We start from the raw sequence: 14,256 nt of genomic DNA on the forward strand, positions 1-14,256 counted from the left end.
AAGATCTTTTTTCTCTTTTTTTTTTTTTAAAGTTCCCTATATATGTTTTTTGCTTTTTTTTTTTTTAAAGTTCCCTATATATGTTTTTTGCTTTTTTTTTTTACACCCCCAGTTCCAAACAAGACGCTGTGTAAAATCTACATAAAAACTGAATATGATGATTTGCAAATCTCATAAAACCATATTTTATTCACAATAGAAAAAATATATCAAATCCTTAAACTGAAATAAATAAATAAGAACATATTGAAATTGATGGCAGCAACACATCTAAAAAAAAAGGGATTTTTAATACAGCTTACCTGTAAAATCCTTTTCTTGGAGTACATCACGGGACACAGAGCAGCATATTCATTACTATGTGGGTTATATGGAGTACCTTCAGGTGATGGACACTGGCAATCTCAAACAGGAAATGCCCCTCCCTATATAACCCCCTCCCATAGGAGGAGTACCTCAGTTTTGTAGCAAGCAGTATGCCTCCCAAAATGGTCCCCAAAAGAGGGGTGGGAGCTCTGTGTCCCGTGATGTACTCCAAGAAAAGGATTTTACAGGTAAGCTGTATTAAAAATCCCTTTTTCTTTCTCGTACATCACGGGACACAGAGCAGCATATTCATTACTATGTGGGATGTCCCAAAGCAATGCTTACAATGAGGGGAGGGAGAACATCTCCAAGACAAAAGGATTTAATTTAGAGATATACTCAAATCATAATAAATCCAACTTAGTTGAGAAAAATAATTTTAAATATTAAATTTAACTCAAAAGGGAGCCCCCGGAATCCGAGGGTCTCAAACTGCAGCCTGCAGTACTGCCTGCCCAAAGGCTGTATCAGTATTCCTTCTTACGTCCAACTGGTAAAATTTTGTAAACGTGTGGACAGAAGACCAGGTTGCCGCCTTGCAAACTTGAGCCATAGAGATCTGGTGGTGTGCTGCCCAGGAAGCGCCCATGGCCCTAGTAGAATGAGCCTTTAATGATAACGGAGGAGGCAACCCTTTCAAGCCGTAAGCCTGAGTGATTAACTGCTTAATCCATCTTGAGATGGTGGACTTTGCAGCTGCCTGCCCCTTCTTGGGCCCATCCGGTAAAATGAACAACACATCTGTTTTCCGGATCTTCTCTGTAGCTTTAAGATAGGCCTTCATGGCCCTGACAATATCCAAGGTATGCAGCAACCCTTCTTTTCTGGAAGTAGGTTTAGGAAAGAAGGATGGTAATACCAAATCCTGGTTTAGATGAAAACTGGATATAACCTTTGGTAGGAAGGAAGGATGAGGGCGGAGAACGACCTTGTCCTTATGCAAAATAAGATATGGTTCCTTACAGGATAAGGCGGCCAGTTCCGACACTCTTCTGGCGGAAACCATGGCGACCAAAAATACTAACTTCCTTGTCAGTAGAACCAAAGGAATTTCAGCCAACGGCTCAAAAGGTTGTTTCTGTAAACTTGACAGAACAAGATTTAAATCCCACGGACAAAGCGGGGATTTAACTGGAGGATTAATACGTAAGACCCCTTGAATGAAGGTCTTAACTAGCGAGTGGGTGGCCAGCGGCCGCTGAAACCACACTGACAAAGCCGAAATCTGTCCTTTGATTGTACTTAATGCCAGTCCTTTATCCACTCCTAGCTGGAGAAAACTTAATACTCTATCGATGGTAAATTTGCGAGAAAGCCATCGCTTGGACTCACACCAGACTACATAGGCCTTCCAGACCCTGTAATAAATCACCCTAGAGACCGGTTTCCTGGCTCTGATTAGGGTAGAGATTACTTTCTGAGACAGACCTCTACCCCTGAGAATCAGGGATTCAGCTTCCAGGCCGTCAAATTTAGATGCCGTAAGGCAGGGTGGAGGATCGGACCTTGCGATAGCAGGTCTGGCCGTAGAGGAAGAGTCCAAGGGTCTCCCACTACCATCTTTAGGATTAGTGAATACCATGCCCTTCTGGGCAATGCTGGAGCTACCAGGATGACTGGTATGTGCTCCACCCTGATCCTGCGCAGCAGGCGGGGTAGTAACTGGATCGGGGGAAAAGCATAAAGAAGTTTGAACTGATGCCAAGGGTAAACCAGCGCATCGGTTCCGCAGGCCATCGGATCCCTTGAGCGGGATATGAACCTGTCTAGCTTCTTGTTGAGTCTCGATGCCATGACATCCACGTCCGGAACTCCCCATCTTTGGCAGAGTGCTTGAAAGATTTGTGGATGTAGAGACCATTCCCCCGGCAACAGAGTCTGGCGACTTAAGAAGTCCGCCTGAAGATTGTCCACTCCTGGAATGAATATTGCCGATATGCAGGGCACATGAGCCTCTGCCCATAGGAGAATCAAGCTCACCTCTCTCTGAGCGGCTTGACTCTTGGTTCCCCCTTGGTGATTTATGTATGCCACGGCCGTGGCATTGTCTGATTGAATTCTCACCGGGAACCCCTGCAATTTGGACGTCCAAGCCCTGAGGGCTAGTCGAGCAGCTCTGAGCTCCAAGATGTTGATGGGCAACTGCCTCTCTGGCTTTGCCCAAGTACCTTGGCGAGTGCAACCATCCAAAATTGCTCCCCAGCCCGTCAGGCTGGCGTCTGTGGTTACTATCTTCCAAGCCACTGGGCTGAAAGACTTCCCCTTCACTAGATTCTGAGGGTCTAACCACCAACACAGACTTTGTCGGACTCTTGATGAGAGCGGCAAAGGGATATCCAAGGCCTGTGGCCTCCTGCTCCATGCTGACAGGATGGCTGCCTGCAGGATGCGAGTGTGGCTCTGGGCGTACGGTACCGCCTCGAATGTGGCCACCATCTTGCCTAGTAACCGCATACATAGGCGAATAGTTGGTTCCCTTTTGCTTAGAACCAGTAGGATTAATTCCTTGATGGCTTTGACCTTCATCAGAGGTAGAAACACTCTTTGTTGTTCTGTGTCTAACCTCATGCCGAGATATTCCAACTGCCTTGTGGGCTGGAATGCTGACTTGTCTTGATTTAGGACCCAGCCGAACCTCTCGAGGTATTGGACCGTGAGGGCCACTGCTCGTTCCAAGCCAGGAGACGAGTGATCTATGACTAGGAGGTCGTCCAGGTACGCTAGGATCGTGACCCCTTGGATCCTTAGCTTGGCTAGGATTGGGGCTAGGACCTTCGTGAACACCCGGGGGGCCGTAGCCAACCCGAAGGGAAGCGCCACGAACTGGAAATGACGCGAAGCCACCATAAAGCGTAGATATCTTTGATGTGGCTGATAAATTGGGACATGAAGGTAGGCATCCTTTATGTCTATGGAAGCCATGAAGTCGTCCTTTTGGAGTGTGGCAGCTGCTGACCGCACGGATTCCATCCGAAATGAGCGGACCTTTAGGTATGCATTTACCATCTTTAGGTCCAAAATTGGCCTGACATCTCCATTGGACTTTGGGACGATGAATAGGTTGGAATAGAAACCCAGCCCTTGTTCTAGGACTGGTACCTCTATTATTACTTCCTGGGAGAGTAGGTGATTTAATGCCGTCATTAATGCGGCTCCCTTCTCCGGATCGTTTGGAATCCTTGACTCCTGGAAATGAGGAGGAGGAAACCTTAGGAAGTCTAGTTTGTAGCCCGTGGCCACGGAAGACCGTACCCACTTGTCGGGAATGTTGGCTTCCCAAATCTCTGAAAAGAGACGCAGCCTTCCCCCCACCTTCGTGGGTGGGGGCGGCCCTTCATAAGGTCGGCTTGGGGACTGGCCTTGCTGGTTTGCGAAACCACTGCCTCTTGCCTCTAGCAGCCTGGCCCTGCGATCTGCTATTGAAGTTAAAGTTTGATCTTGCAGGAGGCCGTCGATACTGTTTGGCATTAGAGGGCCCCTGCCCAGGGGAGTGCTGTCGTTTAAACGCAGGCCCCTGAAACTTCTTCTTGGTTGGCAAAAGAGTACTTTTGCCGCTGGAAATAGTCTGAATGTATTTATCCAGGTCTTCTCCGAAGAGTCGTCCTCCATGGAAGGGAAACCCTACCAGGAGCTTCTTGCATGGGGGCTCTGCCTCCCAGCTCTTTAACCATAAGAGTCTTCTCATATGGATAAGGGATAACGATAAACGTGACGCTTGCTGGATAGAATCCTTAATCGCATCTACCGTAAAGCGTATGGCCCTAGGGACATCCGAAAATTCTTCTGCCTGCTGGGCAGGAATAAGTTTAAGCATCTGCTTAGCTTGATCCGATAATGCTTGTGCAACCCCAATCGCAGCCACAGCTGGCTGCACTACTGCCCCTGCAGTAGTGAAGGAGTTTTTAAGTAGTGCTTCCAAGCGTTTATCAACCGGATCCTTGAACACCTGTATGTTTTCTACAGGGCATGTTAAAGACTTGTTAACACATGAGATGGCTGCGTCCACCGAAGGGGTTGCCCATCTCTTGGAAAATTTATCTTCCATAGGATACAAGGCAGAGAATCTTTTAGGTGGTAAAAAGACTCTGTCTGGTTTGATCCAATCTTGGAACAAAACTTCCTCTAGCAGAGGATGGATCGGAAAAACTGCGTTGTTTTGAGGCGCCCTTAGTGAGCCCAAAGCTGAAACAGTCGATACCTGGAGATCTGGTGTTGGCAAGTTGAAAGCACTATGGACCAAGTCCGTTAAGGCTTGAACCCAACAGCTCTCCTTTTGGGAGACTGCCCCAGACTCCTCTGTATCCGAATCCTCGATCCCCGAACCTGCTTGGTCCTTGTCCAAGAGGTTTTCCAATTCTCCTGCGGAAAGGACCTCCTCCTCAGAGGGTCCATGCTCGGGCGACGGAGATCTATTCCGTTTCTTGCCCCGCAGAGCCATGGTTATCATCTTTTCCATTCTTTTTTCCATCTCCTTTAATGAGGTGGACAATACCTCGTCCGTGACCATCCTAGGGTTGGACTGACCCGAGCCAGCTCCAGCCCCAGATCCCGATGGCCCCAAGGCTCCCTCTCGGGAAAGCAGCGGCATAATTTTTTCCGAGACCTCAGATTCTCTGGGGGAATCCCCACCTCTTGTACCCTCTGACCCGGATGCCATGGTACAATACCGAGGTACGCCCGCTAACTTGTCGGTGTTTGGAACTGTAACAATTATTGTCCAAAAACCCGTTTGGGGGAAAAAATGCCTTCTCTCCCTTTGATGGATTTTCTCTTTTTCTTTTTTTTTTTTTTTTTTTAAACCCAAGAAAGAAAAAACATTCTGTCCCCCTTAGTAGTATTGCCAAAAAACTGCTGAGATAGAAAAGAACAGCCTATTTCTAGGCTAGACAGTCTTATGAAGACTGTAATATCTTTTTTGGCCACTGTGTGTCCTCGGCGCCCCGTGCTGCCGCTCTGGTCTCTTCCTCCTCAGTTCCAGCATAAACTGAGCTGATGGAACGAAAGGAAGGGCCGCCCCTTCCTTAAACCAACTGACCCGCCCTTCCCCCCTCAGCTAACGGCGCGAATTTGCGCTCATAAAACGGGGACGCGCGCGCGCCCGCCGACAGGGGGGGGTGGGGGGAAGGGAGCCCACGAGGAGGCCAGCGTTTGCCTGTCATCCAGGCTAGGAGGAAGAAACCCATGCAGCATCGCCTGGAGGCTTGCAGGTAAGCACAGCTCTCTTAACACACACACACAGCCACTCAATGCTTCAATACTACTAGGGAGGTCACCTCTTATGGGGAAATAACACATAAAGCCATCCTATCATTAAGATATGTGACTTACTTTGCCAGATGCAGCGCATAACTTTAGGCATGTCCCCTGTGACCCCCCAGAAAAACCTGCTAAGAACCAAGTTCCGCAAGTTTCCCCTCACTTACCTGCTCCATGCCGCGGGACTTTGCCAAGCAAGAGGCCCAATCTTCCCCCATCTCCGTGGGGCTGTCTAGACCTTCAGGCCCTGGGTTCCTATGAAGGATCCACTGTCCTGGGCCCATATAGCACTCTGGCAACAGAAACATTAGGCCCCCAAAGGTTTCTAAGTTCTGGGCCCAGGGTCCAGCTCTCTAAAAAGAGAAGCATTATGGGCTATACCCCAAGGGTTTGGGGTCCGGTTACTGACCACTTTAGCGCTGAGGCCTTTGGACAGAACCGGTTAGCTCACCTAATCCCAAGGATGCGGAGGCAAGCTAAACCTAACCAACACCTAAGACACTGGCGTAAAAACTGAGGTACTCCTCCTATGGGAGGGGGTTATATAGGTAGGGGCATTTCCTGTTTGAGATTGCCAGTGTCCATCACCTGAAGGTACTCCATATAACCCACATAGTAATGAATATGCTGCTCTGTGTCCCGTGATGTACGAGAAAGAAAAGTTGTACCAGGGCCATATTTACCACTGTGTAGCATCCCCTCAACAACACTCTGTAAACGTCTGGAAAACTGAGGAGACCAGTTTCTGGTGTTTTGAGAAAGGAATATTGTCCCATTCTTGCCTGATATGGGATTCTAACTGCTCAACAATTCCTTAAAATATATTGTGTCAAATATTTTCAGTTGATGAAATGTCTGGACTGCAAGCAGGCCAGTTAAGCACCCGAACTCTTCTACTACAAAGCCATGCTGTTGTTTTACTAGAAGTGGAGCAACGCAAATGTGTTCAAGATGGAGAATCTGGCTTGTCTTCTGATCACAAGGGAAATTAAACATGTAGACATAATAACTTTGATCAATTCACAGAATATAAAAAGAATTAAAGTTTAACTAAAGGCAAAACTTTTCGTTTTGGGTAGACTGGAGAGCGATTAGAACTTCTGTCAGTTTTTAACGCTGTCTGTACCCCCATTACAGAGATTTACACTTTATATTTATCCTGTTTACTGTTATCTTTAAAAGTGAAAGTAAAAGGAAATCCCAATTTTTTTGTTGATATCAGAACACTAATAGAAGGGAAATCTTCCAATAGGGACACTAGTTCTGGTGTTGCACTGGGATTCTCTCATTTTGGAGGGATTTCTTCTCACTTCCTGTTTTAGCTATGGGACAGATGAAAGGAAATCTCCCCAATGGGACACAGATGGCAAAAAAATGCCGGGTAATATTACTCTGCCTTACTCTATCCAAAATAAAAATAGGTTTTGCCTCTAGTTCTATTTTAAAACTAAATTCAGAACAGGTGAGAGTTCACAGAAAAACCAGGCACATTCAAGTGAAGAATTTAATTCTGGGAGGAATGAATATGGCCCATTCACAGATTCACATTAGGTTGCACTGCATTCTGTAGTGTGTTTTGTTCTGCGTTAACATGTTACATTGCACATTCATTTTAAACAAGCACCATTTTCTGGGACAGAATGCATGGTAGTGCGCTGCGGTGCAGGTGTCTTTCTAAATGAATAGCACTGTAGTACGCCATGCAATGGTTTAAACAGGACCAAAACAACCCTTTCCTGAGACTAAAATCCAGCTAAATACACAGTTGATGTACACATATGAGAGCTGTTGTATTTCTGGGCATATAGTCGTAAAATGTACATAGTATGCGCCATAGTACAGCCCTGGCTAACAAGGGAGGGGATCTGATCTTTGTTTCCTGCAGTTTTACCTTTTTTTACAATTCCTCTGACCTTTTGACTGTCAGTGAAAGTAGAAGCAGCACTTTTCATCCTAGAAAAAATGGTACTACAGCGCTACTACAATATAATCACAAAAGGAAAAAAACACACACAGCAAAAATACCCAAATGGTAGAGCTGCAAACACGGGACGGTGTACAAACCAAAAGAAAATTTTAAAACATAAGTGCTGCGCTATTACCAACAATTGCTGCTGTAAGTACAAATAATGTTGACGATACCTCATAAACACCCTTCTCAGGAGGTATCAATAATTCAATTAATCATTGCTTATGATGAGACAAATGTGCAAGATAAACAAAAATAATATTAGATACAATTAAAGTACAATTAAAATACCAAAAACCCCAAAAAGAACCAAACGTCCCTATTCACTCACACCTTGTGCGAGTGCATATATAAGAACCAAAATTAGTGACACACTAAGTATGGAAGTCTTATTGGCAGCTTATGGACAATGCACACACAGGCAGATAAATTAGCCTGAAGGGGTCAGTCCCAGGTAAACTTGATGGTGCTACAAACGATGATGTCAGGCAGCCAGTGGATATCCATTCATCCAGAATTGGCAGCTCATGTAAAAAAGGAGACAAGACATAGTGCAAGACTGTATAGTATATGTGGCAAAAGAGGTATTCAGTGTGGTGTAACACTCACGAAACCCCCGATCAATCACAGCATTCAGCGAGGCAGTAATGGGATAAGCCGCTCAGCGTTGCGATCTCCTCATTCGGACGGATCTCCCGTCGATCGCGTCACTAGGCTCCTCCCCCACGCGTTACGTCACTAGGCACGTGACTTAGTCATGGGTTAACCAAGTGACCCTATCAGCCGAGCTTTTATCTGAGCTGGCTGTGGAGGAAAAAACTTGCGACGGAGGGATCAATCACATCATTGCTGACATATACCATAATCCATATAGCAAAGCATATTCACAATGATATCCGACTTTAATTACACAATCCAAATATTTTATAAAAACAATCCGATTTAAAAAGTAAAAGAATTAAAAAGAATTGTTTGGCAAGGACAAGGTCTATATGCCCCCAGTGGTCAATGGAGCGCTATTACAAGGATTCCTCAATGAACATGGCTAAGCCCATATCAGAGATTGCAGTACGTGGGACGCACCAATAGGCTGCTATGGAAACGCATTCGGGAACATGTGCAAAACATAGAAAATGGTTTCCCGAAACACAACGTCTCTAGGCATTTTGAACAGTGCCATCAGAAAGATCCCAATGGCCTGCAATTCTGGGCAATAGATAAATATACACCCCATTGGAGGGGCAGCCACAAGGTACGAGAATTAAGCAAAACTGAATCCAGATGGATTCATGAGATGGTCACTCTAGCCCCAAATGGCTTAAATATTGAGTTTGACCTCAATTGCTTTATCGCGGACTATTAATCATGGGTATCACATTTTAAAAGTATTTTTATCCTTTGTAATTATACAATTTTAAAAGGTAGTAATTTATTAACATATAACATTACATGTGTGGAAATGGATGCATCCCACTAATGAGTATTAAGCAAGAATGGGATTGTTCCTTACCTGTATAGATTGGCCTATTAGCCATCTCTATTTTCTATGGTATTGTTTGAAATTGATGACTTTGTCTAAATGTAATTCTATTAACACCCACTGGAGGGAGTGTGGTTCTCTGATATGGGCTTAGCCATGTTCATTGAGGAATCCTTGTAATAGCGCTCCATTGACCACTGGGGGCATATAGACCTTGTCCTTGCCAAACAATTCTTTTTAATTCTTTTACTTTTTAAATCGGATTGTTTTTATAAAATATTTGGATTGTGTAATTAAAGTCGGATATCATTGTGAATGAATATGCTTTGCTATATGGATTATGGTATATGTCAGCAATGATGTGATTGATCCCTCCGTCGCAAGTTTTTTCCTCCACAGCCAGCTCAGATAAAAGCTCGGCTGATAGGGTCACTTGGTTAACCCATGACTAAGTCACGTGCCTAGTGACGTAACGCGTGGGGGAGGAGCCTAGTGACGCGATCGACGGGAGATCCGTCCGAATGAGGAGATCGCAACGCTGAGCGGCTTATCCCATTACTGCCTCGCTGAATGCTGTGATTGATCGGGGGTTTCGTGAGTGTTACACCACACTGAATACCTCTTTTGCCACATATACTATACAGTCTTGCACTATGTCTTGTCTCCTTTTTTACATGAGCTGCCAATTCTGGATGAATGGATATCCACTGGCTGCCTGACATCATCGTTTGTAGCACCATCAAGTTTACCTGGGACTGACCCCTTCAGGCTAATTTATCTGCCTGTGTGTGCATTGTCCATAAGCTGCCAATAAGACTTCCATACTTAGTGTGTCACTAATTTTGGTTCTTATATATGCACTCGCACAAGGTGTGAGTGAATAGGGACGTTTGGTTCTTTTTGGGGTTTTTGGTATTTTAATTGTACTTTAATTGTATCTAATATTATTTTTGTTTATCTTGCACATTTGTCTCATCATAAGCAATGATTAATTGAATTATTGATACCTCCTGAGAAGGGTGTTTATGAGGTATCGTCAACATTATTTGTACTTACAGCAGCAATTGTTGGTAATAGCGCAGCACTTTTCATCCTACTTTCACTCTATTTCTATTTATCAGCATCCTCCTTGCAGTGCAGCACACCTATCGGTTCCTTGTGCTGCTTCTCCCTCCCTGTTTCTGAGCTTTGCTGAACAGACTGTACAGCTGACTGCAAGAGGCTGATACCAGGTCAAATTCATGGACTTACACTTAATTATTCAAATGACAGTTATGATGTATTAATGATTACACAGCTGTAATCTACCTGCCCGGAGTTCTACTTTAAATCAAATATAGGGGCTTAGCCTTACTGTTAGGCTGACCCACTAGATATACTTTATTGAGTCACTGACATGGTTTCAGGAACATCAAGTAAAGTCCTTATCTGAATACTTGTTCTGGGTTAGTGAAAGTGTTAAAGCAAAAGGTTCATCATAACAGCCAGGCAACTAGTATTTGCAAAATGAGAATTCAGACTCTTTTTTTTTTTTTTTTTTTTTGCAAAAAGGTTTGCTTTAAAATCGGAGACTCTCCCAAAAGGGATACTTGATGCATGGGCAGTTTGTAGTTGATTGTTAAATACTGCAGGCTATTATTTAACATGCATGCATTGTTCAGTACTATGGATCTTGCTCAGTGTGCCAGGTCAAGATTAGTGACAGTCCAATGAACACATACCCTTGAACTTGAACCTTGTACCCTCCTAGTGGTTTTCACTGATCCCCTCAGATCTTCATACCTTGCCATGTCCATTTCTGACTGTAGCTGAATAGGGTAACTTCTGCAAGACCAACCTATAATTCTTTTGCAGAGCCCTATTATGCCTTATGTGTTACTAGTTGCATCTAAAAATGTCACAGCACCATTAAAACCAAGATTTCTGAAGTTCAACAAACGATTTGCTCACACATTTGTGGCTTGGGATTCCATTAAAGCACACATAAGAGGCATGTTGATTGCTCAAATAACCAAAAATAAGAAAGACTCCAGTAAATGGAAATCCAAATGTATTGATACAGTTTAACCACTTAAGACCCGGACCATTATGCAGGTAAAGGACCTGGGCAGGTTTTGCAATTTGGCACTGCGGCGCTTTAACTGACAATTGCGCGGTCGTGCGATGTGGCTCCCAAACAAAATTGGCGTCTTTTGTTTCCCCACAAATAGAACTTTCTTTTGGTGGTATTTAATCACCTCTGCTGTATTTATTTTTTGTGATATAAACAAAAATAGAGCGACAATTTTGAAAAAGATAGTTTTATGGCATTTTTATTAATATATATTTTTTACTACTAATGTTGTGGATCAGCGATTTTTTCCGTGACTGCGACATTATGGCGGACACATCGGACAATTTTGACACCTTTTTGGGACCATTGTCATTTTCACAGCAAAAAATTCTATAAAATGCATTGTTTACTGTGAAAATGACAATTGCAGTTTAGGAGTTAACCACTAGGGGGCGCTGTAGGGGTTATGTGTGACCTCATATGTGTTTCTAACTATAGGGGGGCGGGACGTGTGACGTCACTGATCGCCTTTCCCTATATCAGGGAACAGACGATCAGTGACATTGCCACTGTAAAGAACGGGGAAGGTGTGTTTACACACACCTCTCCCCGTTCTTCAACTCCTTTGACCGATCGCGGGACACCGGTGGCGATCGTGTCCCGCGACCACCAGGCTTTGGACCGGGTCGCGGGCGACCCACGGCTGGGCACTTAAAGGGGACGTACAGGTACGTGCCTGTGCCCAGCCGTGCCATTCTGCCTACGTAAATGTGCAGGAGGCAGTACTTAAGTGGTTAACAAGGTGAAATGTGATTCCTTAGCCCATTTAGGGAAATCAATCCATATAGCTGGAGCAACAACAGGCATATAACTCCCTTGCATTATCAAAGGCAGAGGGTAAGAGAGAGTTTGTGCTGCAAGCTTAGTTTGATAAGGGTGAAAATACTGGTCATCTACTTGTCACCATTGCCAAATCCCAAAAGCCATCAGCACACATTAGCACAGTGGTTCTCAACCATTCTAATGCCGTAACCCCTTGATAACATTTCCCAAGTTGTGGGGACCCTAACAGTAAAATTATTTTCGTAGCGTGGGTTGTCAGCACCCAAGGCAAGACAAGTAATTTGCGCCCCTAACCCACGGACATTTAACTCCCTAAGTCCCTTCCACTCGTACAGTCTTAAAACCTCTTATGGTACTTTTTAGGATGTACCACTCTTTCTCTTTGTTCTCCTTTTTTTCCCTTTTATCTCTCTCTCTGTCTTTTTGCCCCCCCCCCCCCCATCCCTTTCTAGCCATCTTTCTCATTCTTTCTCTTCCTTGTTCTTTGTTCCTCCCCCTCTTTTCCTCTCCCTTCCATGTATTCTCTATTTTTCTTTCTTCTCTTACTCCTTGGTGGGGGGGGGAATGGGATGAGTGGCAGTTCTGGCAGGGAGTTGGGATGAGTGGCAGTTCTGGCAGGGAGTTGGGATGAGTGGCAGTGCTGGTGGGGGGTGGGGATCAGTGGCAGTGCTGGGGGGGGGGGGTTCTGATAAGCCAACCTAGGTGCTCTTGATCAATGTCATCTGTTGATCTGAGAACTGTAGTGGGGACTTTGAATGGCAACTATAATCACAAGTAGTGTTACTCAATATGCGTCTGGCTTCAGTGTGTCTCCGACTTTGTGGTGTCTCGTAGCAGTGACACCTATGCCGAAATTGGGCGGCAGCCCCTTCCACTTCACATTCCTCACCAGTCAGCTGACTTCTAGTCTCTGTCGCCCAGCCATGTCGTGAACTGAATGATCGGCTGCAAGGAGGCTGAGTGGTCGACCGCGGGCTCCAGGAACAGCCCAGCTGGGCGGCCACAGGCTCCAGGAACAGCCCAGCTGGGCGGCCACAGGCTCCAGGAACAGCCCAGCTGGGCGGCCACAGGCTCCAGGAACAGCCCAGCTGGGCGGCCACAGGCTCCAGGAACAGCCCAGCTGGGCGGCCACAGGCTCCAGGAACAGCCCAGCTGGGCGGCCACAGGCTCCAGGAACAGCCCAGCTGGGCGGCCACAGGCTCCAGGAACAGCCCAGCTGGGCGGCCACAGGCTCCAGGAACAGCCCAGCTGGGCGGCCACAGGCTCCAGGAACAGCCCAGCTGGGCGGCCACAGGCTCCAGGAACAGCCCAGCTGGGCGGCTACAGGCTCCAAGAACAGCCTAGCTAGGTGGCCACAGACTCAAGGGACAGCCCTGCTGGGCGGCCATGAAAAGGCTGGGAGAGCAAGTGCGGGCTTCAGGAAACAGCCCAGGATTCAGTGGCCCCTGGCAAATCTTCTTTCCACCCCAATGTTGAGAACTACTGCATTAGCAGTTTATCTGATGGTGACGGGCATACAGTAACCTCCCCCAGATATTACCGCTGTTTTTTTGAAGGTTTTGTATGGACCTCTATAATAGCACAGTCTTATATGAGGTGGATGCCCTCTACCAATCTTTAACTTCAATCACTTTTCCTGCTGTTACTGAAGGAGATCGATTCTTTTTAGATAAATTACAGTCTCCTGGACTGTTTAATGAGGCCTTTGAGGAGGGTACTCTTCCCCAGTCCATGAATTAAGCCATCGTTATGGTCCCTCTGAAATCTGACAAAGATCTTCTATTACCTGAATCCTACTGTCCAGTATAACATTCCATGCTAAAGTACTTGGTAATAGGATTACAGTAACTCTCTCCTCCTACTCAAGCAAGCAAAGCCAGCATAAAGGGTAGACATTCAAGAGATTAAAAGATATCCACATACCAGATGACAAATCAGGGAACAATATTCAATGCAGTTCTCTGACAGAAGGGGATGGGTAAATAGAGCTGGTTTTCAAATCCTACTGCCAACTGAAGCTGAGACACTCTGGTGGTTTTTCTGTGCAGTTATCAAATAGATCAAAACTACTACCTGTTGTTTAATTTCTCCTTTATCTCCAATGTTAAGTTACATGTAGCAAAAGGGTACACGGCCAAATTTTTGTACAGGTATTGCAATATATTTTATATATTATGTGTGTATGTGTGTGTAAAAAAAAATACACGCATGCATACATACATACTTACATACATACTTGCATACATACTTGCATACATACTATAGCTGTATTGGTATCTAATGATTTTT

General features: G+C 45.3%; 1 protein-coding gene across 4 annotated transcripts in view; it reads left to right on the forward strand.

The window, feature by feature from the left end:
* DENND1B (DENN domain containing 1B) overlaps positions 1–14,256 on the forward strand; it is a 324,137-nt gene that overhangs the window by 286,336 nt on the left and 23,545 nt on the right. The window lies entirely within an intron of this gene.

This window comes from Rana temporaria, chromosome 7 (genome assembly GCF_905171775.1).
Source record: "Rana temporaria chromosome 7, aRanTem1.1, whole genome shotgun sequence".
NCBI classification, from domain to species: domain Eukaryota; kingdom Metazoa; phylum Chordata; class Amphibia; order Anura; family Ranidae; genus Rana; species Rana temporaria.